This window comes from Eublepharis macularius, chromosome 8, assembly GCF_028583425.1.
Source record: "Eublepharis macularius isolate TG4126 chromosome 8, MPM_Emac_v1.0, whole genome shotgun sequence".
Classification (NCBI taxonomy): Eukaryota; Metazoa; Chordata; class Lepidosauria; order Squamata; family Eublepharidae; genus Eublepharis; species Eublepharis macularius.
In genome coordinates, this window is record NC_072797.1 from 24,008,073 (window position 1) to 24,021,558 (window position 13,486).

A 13,486-nucleotide genomic window follows, 5' to 3' on the forward strand; every position below is an offset into this window, starting at 1 on the left:
TGTGAATATTAGAGCCAAAACACATGTTAAGAAATACCTAGGTTCAGCACGTGTTCTCTTACCTCAAGGTTTGCCGGGATCTGTAGGCGTCCTGGAAGCTTAAAGATCTGTAGGCGTCCTGGAAGCTTAAAGGCGTCCTGGAAGCTTAAAGCTTAAAATACAGGCGCCTGTATTTCCCTTCCCCTTTTTGCTGCTCTGTAAATGCTAAACTTTAAGCTTCCAGGACGCCTACAGATCCCGGCAAACCTTGAGGTAAGAGAACACGTGCTGAACCTAGGTATTTCTTAACGTGTGTGTTGGCTCTTAGGGTTGGCAACCAACAGCAGTATTTTGGGGAGGGAACTTGGGAAGTGATGCAACATCACAATGTCATGTCTGGTTGACTACCTGGAAGTGAGGTTACAGTACCAAAGGAATTCCTCAATCTCTATGGTAAAACCATGCAGATTTGGGGGAATTGTAGGCCATTATTACATCACTTATGCGTAAAAACTGGAGGTGATGTTGCGATGTTGCACAATATCCCCCCCCCCCCATTTTTGCTCCCACTGGAGTGAAGAGCTCTGGTGGGGATTGGAGTCTGGAGGTCGGATATTACTTGCCACCCCTGGACAAATAGCATTCCTACTGAACATAGAGGTTCCATTTAGCCATTATCGCTAATATTGATAGATCTGTGTGTCACAAATTTCACTAATCCTTTAAAAGAGCTTCTAAGCTACTGCCTGTTGCCACATCTTGTGACACTGAGTTCCAGAAGCATTTTGTGAAAAAGTACATTCTTTTGTCTGTCCTGAATGTTCTGCCCATCCAATTCTTTGAGTGCCCCCCATGTTCTAGAGTTGTGCTGGAAGGAGAAAAGGTTTGCTTTATGCAGTTTCCTTATACCATGTGTAATTCTATGAAGACAAGGTAACATCACAAATATTTTAGGGGTAATTTTAGGGCTTTCCAGAACTAAGAAGGAATATTGCCAGTTACAAACTGTTAGCATCCCCCACCCCACGTTGCTATGGGCATTAATGCTTTTATGACAGCAGACAGTGTGCACATGCCCTGTTGAGACGCATACATTAAGGAACTCTCGAGAATATATATCTATCCAATCCATATAACAGACTAACCTACAAAAGCCAATGATATATGATTCAAAGTGGAGAGAAAATGAATATTTTGGAACAATCTGCTTCGTGATTTATATGCAGAGCACAAGGAGACCAGCAGTTGGCAGGTACATTCTGTGTAATCCAGGAACACTAAAGAAGATTTTATTGTATTATAACAATAAGGCTGTTTTTAAAGGACACAAGTGAGATAGGTCTTTAGCATGCAAGCTTTCCCCCCTCAGAACCTTTTCTGTATCATCTTACCTCCCATGGAACCTCCGGTGAAATAAGATAAGATGCTTGGAGATCCATAATGGACTCTTTATTAGGAAATAGTGGCAGGGATGAGATTTGGATAAGAACTGGAGTGTGTCTGTTGGTGGGGGAGCGCTTATTAGCCAATGTGGTGTAGTAATTAAATTAGGCCTTGTTTATATTTGTGAACTTTTTTACGTGAATACATTTTTTAAAAAAATTAAAAAGTATTTAGATTAGGTCTGAGGAGGTCTGGATTCAGCTCCCTGCTTGCTATGAGATGCACTTGATAACCTAGCAGACTTCTCATGATCTACCTCACCAAGCTGTTGTGAGGATACAATGGATGGGCAGAGGGAGACCCATGTATGCCAACTTGAGCTCCTAAAAGAAAGGGCAGAATAAAAAAAGTAGCAAATAAATACTCTGATTTTCTGACCTCAAATTGTCCTCCAGAGGGGGGGAACCATGCAAATGTTGCTTATGTGTTTTATCCAAAAGAGTAAACAGAAGCTATTGGCAATGGGGGCAATGGGGTTGAGTCAGAAAAATGCCGCGGGAGGAAATGGTTAATAATAATAACTGCACATATATACCACTCTTCTAGACAGATTAGTGCTCCACTCAGAGCAGTGAATAAGGTCAGGGTTGTTATTATCCCCGCAGGACAACTGAGGAGCGGGGCTGAGAGGAGGGGTTTACCCAAGGCCACCTGCTCAGCTCATGGCTGTAGTGGGATTTGAACTTTGAGTGCTGATTTGCAGCCTGACCACTTTACCAATAAATAAGACTTAATCCCAGATAATTATGTGTAAGATTGTGGCCCAAGAGTCTTACCTACTTTGGCTCTTAGAGATAATTTCCTCTCTGGGGAGGAAATTGACTGGATCCTGCGATCAGTTAGGCCCACCACATGTCCCTTGGACCCATGCCCATCGTGGCTGGTAAAGGCCAGTGCTGAGGGGCTGCGGTCCTTGTTGGAGGCCATTGTTAACCTATCCTTAGGCTCTGGGTTTTTTCCTGGGCCATTAAAGGAAGCTGTGGTAAGGCCTCTTTTAAAGAAACCATCGCTGGACCCCACTGACCTGGTCAATTACCGCCCAGTTTCGAACCTCCCATTTCTGGGAAAGGTGATTGAGTAGGCGGTGGGACAGAGACGTTGCTGGTTACCCTCACAGACGATCTTCGTAGACATCTGGATTGAGGCGGCTTGGCGCTGCTGATTTTATTGGATCTGTCGACAGTGTTCGATACAGTCGATTACGATCTTCTGACTCACCGCCTCGCCGATGTGGGGATGCGAGGGATTGCCTTACAGTGGCTTGTCTCTTTTCTCCATGGTCGCAGACAGAGGGTGGCACTTGGGGAGAAATTGTCATCCCGCCACCCTTTGGTGTGTGGGGTCCCACAGGGAGCAATACTCTCCCCTTTATTTTTTAACATCTATATGCGCCCCTTGCCCAGTTGGTGCAAAGTTTTGGACTTGGGTGTCATCAATATGCAGATGACACTCAGTTGAATCTGATGATGGACGGACAGCCCAGCTCAGCCCCAGATGTCCTGGAACATGCTTTTCCAGCCATGACTGGTTGGTTGAAGCAGAGTCGGCTGAAATGGAACCCGACGAAGACAGAGGTCCTGTACTTGAGCCACGGGAGATTAGGTTCAGGACTCCGGCTCCCGGCCCTCGATGGGGCACCATTAGTGCCAGCTCCAAGGGTTAAGAGCCTGGGGGGGATCTTGGATGCCTCCCTGAAAATGGAGGCACAGGCCACAGTGGTTGTCAGGTCCTCTTTTTTCCATCTGCGGCAGACCAGGCAACTTGCCCCTTACCTGTCAACCCGTGACTTAACGACAGTGATCCAAGCAACAGTCATCTCTAGGCTAGATTACTGTAACTCGCTCTACGCGGGACTGCCTTTGAGCCTGACCCGGAGATTACAGCTGGTACAAAATGCATGTGGCGCGTGTTATTACAAGAGTGCCAAATAAGGCGCATATAACACCATTCTTACGCGAGCTGCATTGGTTGCCAGTGGAGTACCGGATCAGATTCAAGGTTCTGGTATTGATCTATAAGGCCCTGTGCGGACTGGGACCAGTGTATCTACGGGACCATCTCTCCCTGTATATTCCCCAGAGGACACTCCAATCAGGGGACAAACAGCTGTTGGTGGCCCCTGGCCCCAAGGAGGCCTGCCTAGCCTCGACTAGAGCCAGGGCCTTTTCGGTCCTGGCTCCCACCTGGTGGAATGCTCTGTCTGCTGAAATCAGGGCAAGACAGAGTTGTTCTGCCAGGCATATGGCTGAGGCTGGGCCTCTGCCGGCCTGGAAAAAAAGGGTGTATAAAACCCTCCCTGTGAAGGCTGTCCACCATCTTGTTTTAAATGTGTTGTTTTTAATGAATATGAATTTTTAATTGTATTTTAATATGTTGTTATCCACCCTGAGCCTGCTTGCAGGGAGGGCGGAATACAAATTTGAAACAAACAAACAAACAAACAAACAAACAAACAAACAAACAAACAAACAAACAAACAAACAAACAAACAAACAAACAAAGGATTCTGAGATACATTTTGAGGACTCATGAACAGAGATGGGCACAAACAGAAAAAAACCGAACATGATATTTGTTGTTCATTGCCATCCACGAACAGGGATTCATGAACAACCACGAACATGGCCCTGTTCATGAACATGTTCATGGTTGGCTGTTTGTGGAGGGCAGCAGGCTCTCCTCCAGCCATCATCCAAGTCAAGATCCCTACTGCACCACTCCCAGAAACCTGACCTGAGCAGGCACCAGGAAAGGTACCAATAATAAATAATAGCTTGGCCCAGAGCCTGGCAGCGGCCCTGGAACTTGAAGGGGTAGATCCCTATCCCACCACACACAAAGAAAATTCAAGCTCCAATGCACTCTCTCTATCAAAATGCCAACAGCAACTCTTTCCCTCTCCACTGTCTGCAAACTAAGCCAGAACTGGGAGCCCCCATAATCCCTGGGCTTAGATTGGAGTTTCCAGGGCAACAGCAGGAGTTCAGACAGAGTTCAGACAATCCCTGCCTAAGTTGCCAAGGGAATTGATTGCTGGTGCCAGACTGTCTGGCTTGATGCACAGCAATGAATAGCAATGAACGAGGCTTGCAACGACCACCTGTTCATTTAGAATGGGGCCTGACGAACAGCTTGTTCGCGAACAGCAGATTGAGTTGTTCATGGCTTTTTTTTGTTCATATTGCTGTTCGTGCCCATCTCTACTCATGAAGACGCTGTGGAAACTGAGAATATACCTGTCATACTCCCAAACTGCTTCATGGTTGCCCCATGTAGGGGGAATCTGGCATTGGTAGGCAAGTTGCTTAATGGTAGACATACTTCTAATTTGTGGTTAATCTTCTCAACTCCAAGGTTCTTCATAGCAAAGTTTGAAAACTGCTACAATAATTTTGGGAAGTGAATTGAACTTAAACTAGTTATCCCCAGCAAGGGGGAAGTGAAAAATGAACACTTTGAACTGGACTAGAGAGAGTCCCCAAAGCACATAACTATACTAGGACCAGCAGGAGGGGTAATTCATACACTTCATCTGGAAGTATTTGGGAGAGTTTTTGCTCATGTAAATCCTGCCCACAAACAATGCTATTTCTTGAGATTGCCACAAATCACTTCAGTTTGTGACAAAGTACGCACTATGCCCTTGGCAGTAGGTGGGGAAATGACTTGTGACTCATTCAAAAGCACTTATAAAAAGCTTATTTTAAAAAAAACACCTTTGAACATTTAAAAAGTATTTTATAGTTTTCCTTTAGCTGACTTCCATGACTCCATGTCCACAAAAGCTGACAGAACTTGTCACAGAATCAAAACTTTCAATTGCAGGGAAAATGCCCATATTTATCTAGGTCAGATTAGAAGGAGATAAAGGCATGGATTCTGGAGATGGAAGGAGTTCTGTCCAAGGAGTGTGACTTTGTCATCTTCTCCCCTTCTGTGGCAGGGCCTGGAGTTTTTCCAGAATTACAACTGGTCTTCAGACTACAGAGATCAATTTTCCTGGAGGAAATGGCAGCTTCAGTGGGTGGATTCTATGGAATCACATCCTCTGCTGAGCTTCCCCTGCTTCCCAAACTCCAGGCTCCACTTCCAAAGCTCCAGTAATTTCCCAAATCAAAGCTGGTAATCTACTGAAGCCCAAAAGGCTTTTTGGGACAGTGTTTGGGGTCGTTTTGGTGAGAAAATTGCGCAACACAGATGAAAATCTGTCCACAGAAATGCTTGGATAGGTCCAACCTACAGTCTGGACATAGGGGACTTGCTTGGGCTTAAACTGCAAGTTGGAATGACTTGTGACTCATTCAAAAGCACTTATAAAAAACTTATTTTTTAAAAAAAGAACACCTTTGAACATTTAAACAGAACATTTAAAAAGTGTCTTAGTTTATCTTGGATCATGTCTTCACTTAATATTAACCACATGGTTGCCCTAGGACATGATCACTGGTGTGACATATCCACTTACACATGCTATAATGTTTACTAGAGATGGGCACAAACCGGGGGGAAAATGAACCATGTGGTTCATGTTTTGTCAAATTTCTTGAACCACGAATCACGAACTTTCATGGACCTGCTTCTGGTTCGCGAATCAGTTTGTTTTGGTTCGTGAAAATGTCACATCCAAGTCAGAAAATTGTCACTTCCGGGCCAGCAGAAGATCACTTCTGGGTCAGCAGAAGGTCTGCAGGAAGACCATCCCCTGTTGCCTAGGAAACTGATTGATCGGCACCAGGCTGTTTGCAGTGACAAACCAAAAAACGAACCAGCCTAAAGTTCGTGGCAGTTCGTCAGAAATGGGATCTGACAAACTGCTGGTTAGCAAACCATGAATCAGCCTAGTTCATCATGAATTTTGGTTCGTGCCCATCTCTAATGTTTACACATGAAGGTGCCTTATATTGAATCAGACCTTTGGTCCATCTTGGTGAATTTTGGCTACTCTGACTGGTAGAAGCTCTCCAGGGTCTCAGACGGAGATCTTTCATATTACCTACTACCCAAGGGTTTTTTTCTGGGAAAAGAGATGGCGGAACTCTCAAGAGGGAAATGAGGGAGAAACATACAGGATTCTTTGAAATAATATTATTTCCACGTGCTATTGTTCCATGTTCCTGCTGAAAAAAAGCCCTGCTACTACCTAATATCCACTGAAAATGCCAGGGATTTAACCTGGGACCTTCTGCACGCCAAACAGATGCTCTGCCGCTACGCCACAGCCCCTTTATGTAGCATTAAATTTTTTTTTCTATGGTGACACTGTACCGTTTTCCTGTTTTCAGCCATTTTAAGAAATTGAATTCACATGAGTCCTTTGGCAGATTCAGAAACTTCCTTAGAATGCTTTCTCCAAAGTTTTTTCACACAGCTAATATGCCACTTCTTGAGCTAAAACCGAAGTTTTAAAGTCCTGCCTTCCCACCCTATAGTTTCTTGGTTTTCCTACAGTTTTTAGGTCACTCCTTAATATTTGACAAACAACTTGCTGGTGAACCAATCCAGTAAACTAATGGGTAATATGCTGTGCAATGACTTAATGAATCTGTTGTGTACATGTGCCTCTCTTTGACCATCTTTCTGGAATATGACAAAAAGTAGCTCAGGATTATCTTCTATATTTAATTATCTTTTATAATTAGAGTGTACATCCAAAGCCTTTTTTCTGGATTATGGTAAGATGCCATCAAGTTCTTTCAATGGGTTATGTGCAAGGCCTATTTCTTTACTGGTGTGGACTGGATTTACCCCTCTAATTAATGAGCCTTCGTCTCAACTGTGTCTGTTTGGCAGGTTTGATAACATCCATATTCTTCTCTAGGATATCTTTTACCAGACGCTTTCACATGTAACAGCAATATTTCTCACATTTTTCACATTTGTAATTCAAAGGCACAATGTTGGTTAGTGGACTGATTTTGCCAGTGTTACCCATCTTAAAATTCAAAAAACTTTAGTATTGTCATATAATATTTTTTAAAAATTAAAATATTAAATTTAAAATATTTTATTTAAACAAACACAAGCAAGAGCCAGTGTTGGTATAGTGGCTAGAATGACAGGCTAGGATCTGGGTGACTTCAGGTTTGGTTCCCCGCTCTGCCATAGAAGCTTGCTGGGTGAGCTTGGGCTGAGAAGAATTATGTAAGATGCTTTGGGTCCCCATTGGAGAGAAAAGTCCATGTAAAAATAAACAAATTTAAAAATTTCTGAAAAATTAAATGCGAAAAACTTGATTCTTGAATTGCAAAGAAATGTATGTGTTGGTGTTTATTTTTTTTAAAGGTTCTAGTGGATATGCCACTGACGGGGTTGCCAACTGGCCTGGAGAAAATATGGTAGATCCTACCACTCCACTGAGCTAAGTTTGAAGCCTTAAGATGGAGGAGGTCTCCTTAGTGACTTATCCCTTTAATAGAGGCTTAATATGGAGAAATTGGCAACTGAAGCTTTTCATGGCATGGAAGTTAATAACATCACCTTGTAAATAACATCCCATTAAGCCTCTATTAAAGGCTCACAACATTCCTCCAGGCAGTTGGCAACATAGGTCACCTAGTCATGGGAGTGGTATGTTTGCAAGTTCCAGTTGCTGGAGGGAATAGTGTCTTATTTAAAGCTGTGATCTTCTTCAAGCTTAATTGGAAGTTAGCCACTGAACTTGGACTTAATATCCAAGTAAATATCCATAGGACTGAGCCACAATCTTGCTTAATATATCTTAAGGATTGTTTATGTTAGATTTCATGCTTTCATCCAGTACTTAGCATAACTTTGGCGGATGCTGCAATTTTTATTGGGCATAATTAAAACAAGTCAAATCCTTTTTTTCTTTTTAAAAAGCTGGATTAAAAAAATCAACGTTTTCAGGTTCCTTGTCTACCAGCCGATCTAAGCACCTGATTCAGTTGCCTCTGGCCTCCTATTTAAGTGCTTTTCTGAACCAGGGCCTAAGAGACTTTTTGTGCCAGCAAACTGTAGTAATGAACTGTTGTCACAAGTTCACTTAATTATTTTGGCAATTCAAGAAATGTATCCAAACCTCCCTTCAATGTGTTTCCATCTCTGAACAGCCTCCCCCATAACTAATTCTTAAGTTAGAAGTATGAGCCCTTATAAGTGCCTAAAATTTATATATAAATATACTGACCTTGTCAAGAATGAACTGTGAGTAGTTTTTCTTCAGTTGAGACTAGGCATGAAAAATGGGAAGCTAGCTGTTTCCCATACATGTTCATAAACTGTAGGAAATAAATGCTTGTAAGAAATAAATTCTACTTTTCAGTTTTTCCAGCTCCAGTGGGAAATAGGAGACCGGTCTGCATATAGATCTTAGTTGCGTTTTCATCTCTTGAGGTTTCCACCATCAAGTGATCACTTGACATGTGAATGGGCCATGACAGATCTACCACGGTTAGACCTTCCATACCACTTGAACACCTCATTTGCCCAGTGGTGTCACTGGACCTCGAATGGTTGCCAGCCCATAAATATCAGCCCTGTTGCCTCTCAACTGGATGTTGGTGGCTATATCCATAAAGGGGCATCTTGTACTTCCATATCTGGACTTATGGAAAGGCACCAACCATCTCTATAGCCCTGCTTCCATTCTTCAGGTATACAGTGGCTACCAGTATGCTGCTGCTGCTTTCAGCCAAGTTTGAAGACTTCCTCCAACTTCAGTGGTTCTTCCTCTAGTAGGAGAGCCACTTAATTCAGAGGAAGGCTACTTAGACTGGAGGAAGACTTCACATGTTGCTGAAAGGAGTAGTAGGGTACAAGCCAGTAAGTAGAAGAATACCAACAAAATTTACTGCTTAAACATACTGATACTCTCATCCTACCACTTGCATAACATGGATAAAGCCTAGGGTTGTGCATGAATATTCTAAGTGTGTGGGAATTCTAACAAATACGGATACAGAACTTATCTCATTCCAGGACATTTGGGCTCCTTTCACTGCCAAGCAATAGAATGTCGTTACCCTTTTCCCACTGCTGTTTGACTATGAAGCCCCTTTAATGTGCACACAGAGTTTCCACAGTTACCAAAATTTCCCCATCCACTGCAATGCTGTAGGCAGCTCTATACATGCATTCCTGATGGAGTGCAGAGAGTTTCAGTGTTGGAATGAATGGGGATGCCTTCTCATTTGAGAACTCTGTGAATGAATCAGAGCACCTGTGGACCACTAGATCAGTTCAAAAGTTTAACTAGATTACTGTGGTTGAATTACTCCAGGTCCACAATGCGTCAAAGCATAAACTTCCAACTCAATTATCCCTTTTTTTAAAAAAATTGAGTGGATACCCTAGCATCCACTCCACCTCTTTTTGAACTACTTGCCACTTAGCACTTTGTAGCCCTGGATATGTGACATATCTGTACAGGGGCAAGAGGAAGATCAGGATCATGCCAACTATCCCTAAACTTCCATGCTCAGCCTACTGTTTGCCGAGAGTGCATGTGCCCATTTGATACTGCTTTTCAAGGGTTCCCGATTGTGTGGACAGAATATGAATGGATCCTATACTCATACTATGTTCTGGACCCTTTTCAGTCTGGTTTCAGGCTGGGCTATGGAAAGGAGACAGCTCTGGTGGCTTTAGTTGATGACCTCTGTTTGAATGTAAACAAAGGCCATGCATCTTTGTTTGTCATCCTGGATCTATCTGCAGCCTTTGATGCCGTAGATCATGCCATCCTGTTGAGGTGTTCGGAGGCAGAAGGAGGGACATTACTTGAAGACAAGGCATAGGTAGGTAGAGGAGAAGGGGATGAAAGACAAGGAACTGAGACAAAGCTTTATAGAAAGGGCCTGAGGAAATAGAGTTGATAGAAATGTTATCTGTAACTTTCAGACAGGGGTGGGAAGAACCATGAGTGCCTCTCTGAGGCTTTTGGAGAAAGGAAAAGAGAAACATGTAATAGATGGTTAGATTTTGCATAAGTGAGGAATTTTGCCAGTTGTCACTGTGACCTGGCAACACCAAGATGACAACAAGGGCAAAGGAGCAGTGTCTATCTGTGAACTGAGTCCTTTTCAGACATTCTAAATAAATAGAATTAATGGGAATGGATGCCAATGAACACCCAGACAGAGCCAGCTATTAGTATCTAGGCCACTCCCTTGTGAATGTTCATTTTACTCTCTTGGAATTTCTGGGGAAAGGGTAATCATGGCAAATACTGGTTTGAATTAACCTCACAACTTTCTGGTAGCTGGCTTCTATTTTGGTTTTTTTTTGTTTATTTGTTTTGAAGACATATTACACATATGCATGGCAATCTTCCTCCCAAAATCTCAGAATCACTCACATTTTGCTCCAACGCTCCCATTGAGGCTGTTTACAGGACAGATCTGTTTAGCTTAGAGTTGCCAGCACTGCCTTGGCAAATGTTGGGAGATGTTGAGGGCAGTGCCTGGAAAGGGTGGAGTTTGGGAAGGAGGTGACATCACATCCAGGTGATGCTGTAGGAATTTTTTCTAATCTCTATGATGAAGAATATAAAGATGTGGGGAAATTCCTAGAGCATCATTATGGAGGCCATTTCCTGGTCATTTTCTCTCCTACTCTTCATTTTCTTGAAGGCAGGGAACTGGGGTTCAGTGTGTGTGGGTGGGTGGGTGGGTGGGTGGGGGCGTGTTCCATTGCAGGCAGGCAAATGGCAACCTTAGCTTAACTTCCATGGTAATTCTTCAACATGATGTTATGTGTGTTTGTATGTTTTTATTGATCTGTTTGTTTGTTTTTGTTAGTTTGTATGTTTTTATTGTGTGTTTGTATGTTTTTATTTATTTGTTTTATTGATATATATACTTTATTTAATTTTTTTAAAATGTCAAAATGTTTAATGTTTTGATGTTTGTCACTTTGGCGACCATGTTTAGGTGGAAAGGCCGCATAGAAATGTTTTAAATAAATAAATAAATATATCATGAGCCGCTTATGCCTGAGATCTTTTCCACTCATGTAATTTTGTTGATTCTTAAAATTTAAAGAAAGAGACATTCCTTAAGGGAATGAAAGAAAAAAAACGATTATTTAATACTTTCAAAAACAACCTCTCACAGAAGGTGGGAGGAAGCCGTCATTTAAAACTTTAATTTATAGACAGTAAACCCAAACTATTAGCTGTATTTCACCTCTGCACATGTGTAACTTATTATAATAGAAGACTTTGAGACCTTGGGTCTGTACATTTGTCTTGCATGTACAGGAAATGGAAATGGGATTTTCTATTCCATTGGCTATAAGATCTTTATAAGAGTCCCCAGTTTCAAAAATATTAGAAATGGTGACAGTTTCACCTCTGAAGGGGTTAACGGAAAATGTTATGATGGTTCTAATAAAACAGCAGGTGAGACGAGCAAGCTTGATACATAAATAACACTTGCCCCCGCCCCCAAACTTTCCTCATCACACACAAGGCAATGGTATAAATGTAACTCTGCAGGTTCTTGCTGTGTTCTAGACTTATTTTGTGTGATAATCTTTGCCTTTTCTTCAATGTATTTGTAACTTCTCCTTGTATGGGTTTGTTGCGCCAAAGTCGACTCCCCTGCGTGTTTGCCAATCACCATGCAGAAGCAGGAGTAGGTAGTATGATATGAAAGCTTCATTGCAATGAAGGAGAGAAAAAGACTCTAAAAAGCAAGGCGCCATGCTCCTCTGACTTGGGTCAGAATACTCAGAGTTTTTATAATGCTACTACAGTAAGGCATACGTGTCTTCTTTGGCTGGGTTTCATGCTCCAAACGCGTGACTTCCCCTTCAGCAATGCATACCACCCCATGTACTGCCTGTGGATTTTGTCATGTCTTGTTGCAAAGTCTATTACCATCAGGGCTTTTTTTCAGCTGGAACGTGGTGGAACGGAGTTCCGGAACCTCTTGAAAATGGTCACATGGCTGGTGGCCCCGCCCCCTGATCTCCAGACAGAGGGGAGTTTAGATTGTCCTCCGTGCAGTAGCATGGAGGGCAATCTAAACTCCCCTCTGTCTGGAGATCAGGGGGCGGGGCCACCAGCCATGTGACCATTTTCGCCAAGAGCGATTTAAACTTTTAAAAACTCCCCCCTTGTTCCAGCTGATCCAAAGTGACGTCGTTGGCCCTGGGAGCATGTGTGCACTTTGCGTGCGCACATGTGGTACCAGGGGCACCACCTCCCACCAAGAGTTGCCCCCTGTGCTGGCAACCCACTGAGTTCCACCACCTCTTTTCCCAGGAAAAAAACCCTGATTACTATCATAAACCGTTAGCTAAAGTAACACTGTTTGTTACTACGCATTACTCTTGGCTATGTTGCAAAGCAAAGCTGGTTGCTATCACATACCATTATTATTGCTACAATATTGCTGCAAGGATTACTACTGCTACACAGTATTGACTAGCGGGCGATGGGCTATCAAGTCTATCAGGTTCTATGGGGCTTAGGAAGCAAACTTTCACACAAATTTAAGAGAATTTTTTTTAAAAAACCTTTCAACAATTAATACAATACCACTATTTTAAAACTAAAGTCATAACTGCAACCATGCAAAAACTTTAAATCAACAATGAAACTTAAACAGGTCAGCCTGTCTGGTTCCACCAAGTAATAGTATCCTTTTTCAGTATCCTTCCAATTCGAAGCAGCTGTAGCCCAGGCTTCTGTCCTCTTCTTGGGGAATTACAGCCCTTAACCAAGGTGATAAGAGTATATTAATTATTATTAAGCTCCTCAGCAACCAGCTTCGTCCTCAGCTGCTAACTCCACCATAGTGGGCTAAACCAGTTACCTCATAGGGGTTACATCTTGCTTTCTGAGTTCAGGACTGAGACTGGTACAATAGAAGCTTATTTCACAAAAGTTTTCTCTGTATTGGGGAAAACAGTGATAATTCCTCTGTGATGTTCCTAAGGCATTGGTGAGAGGAGGGAGGTCAGTGAAAGGTGGCTAGGGTTGCCAAAATCCAGCAGGGGCCTGCAGCGCTCCTGGAATCACAATTTATTTCCATACTACAGAGATCAGTTCCCCTGGAGGAAATGGCAGTTTTAGAAGGTGGACTGTCTTGCAGCATCA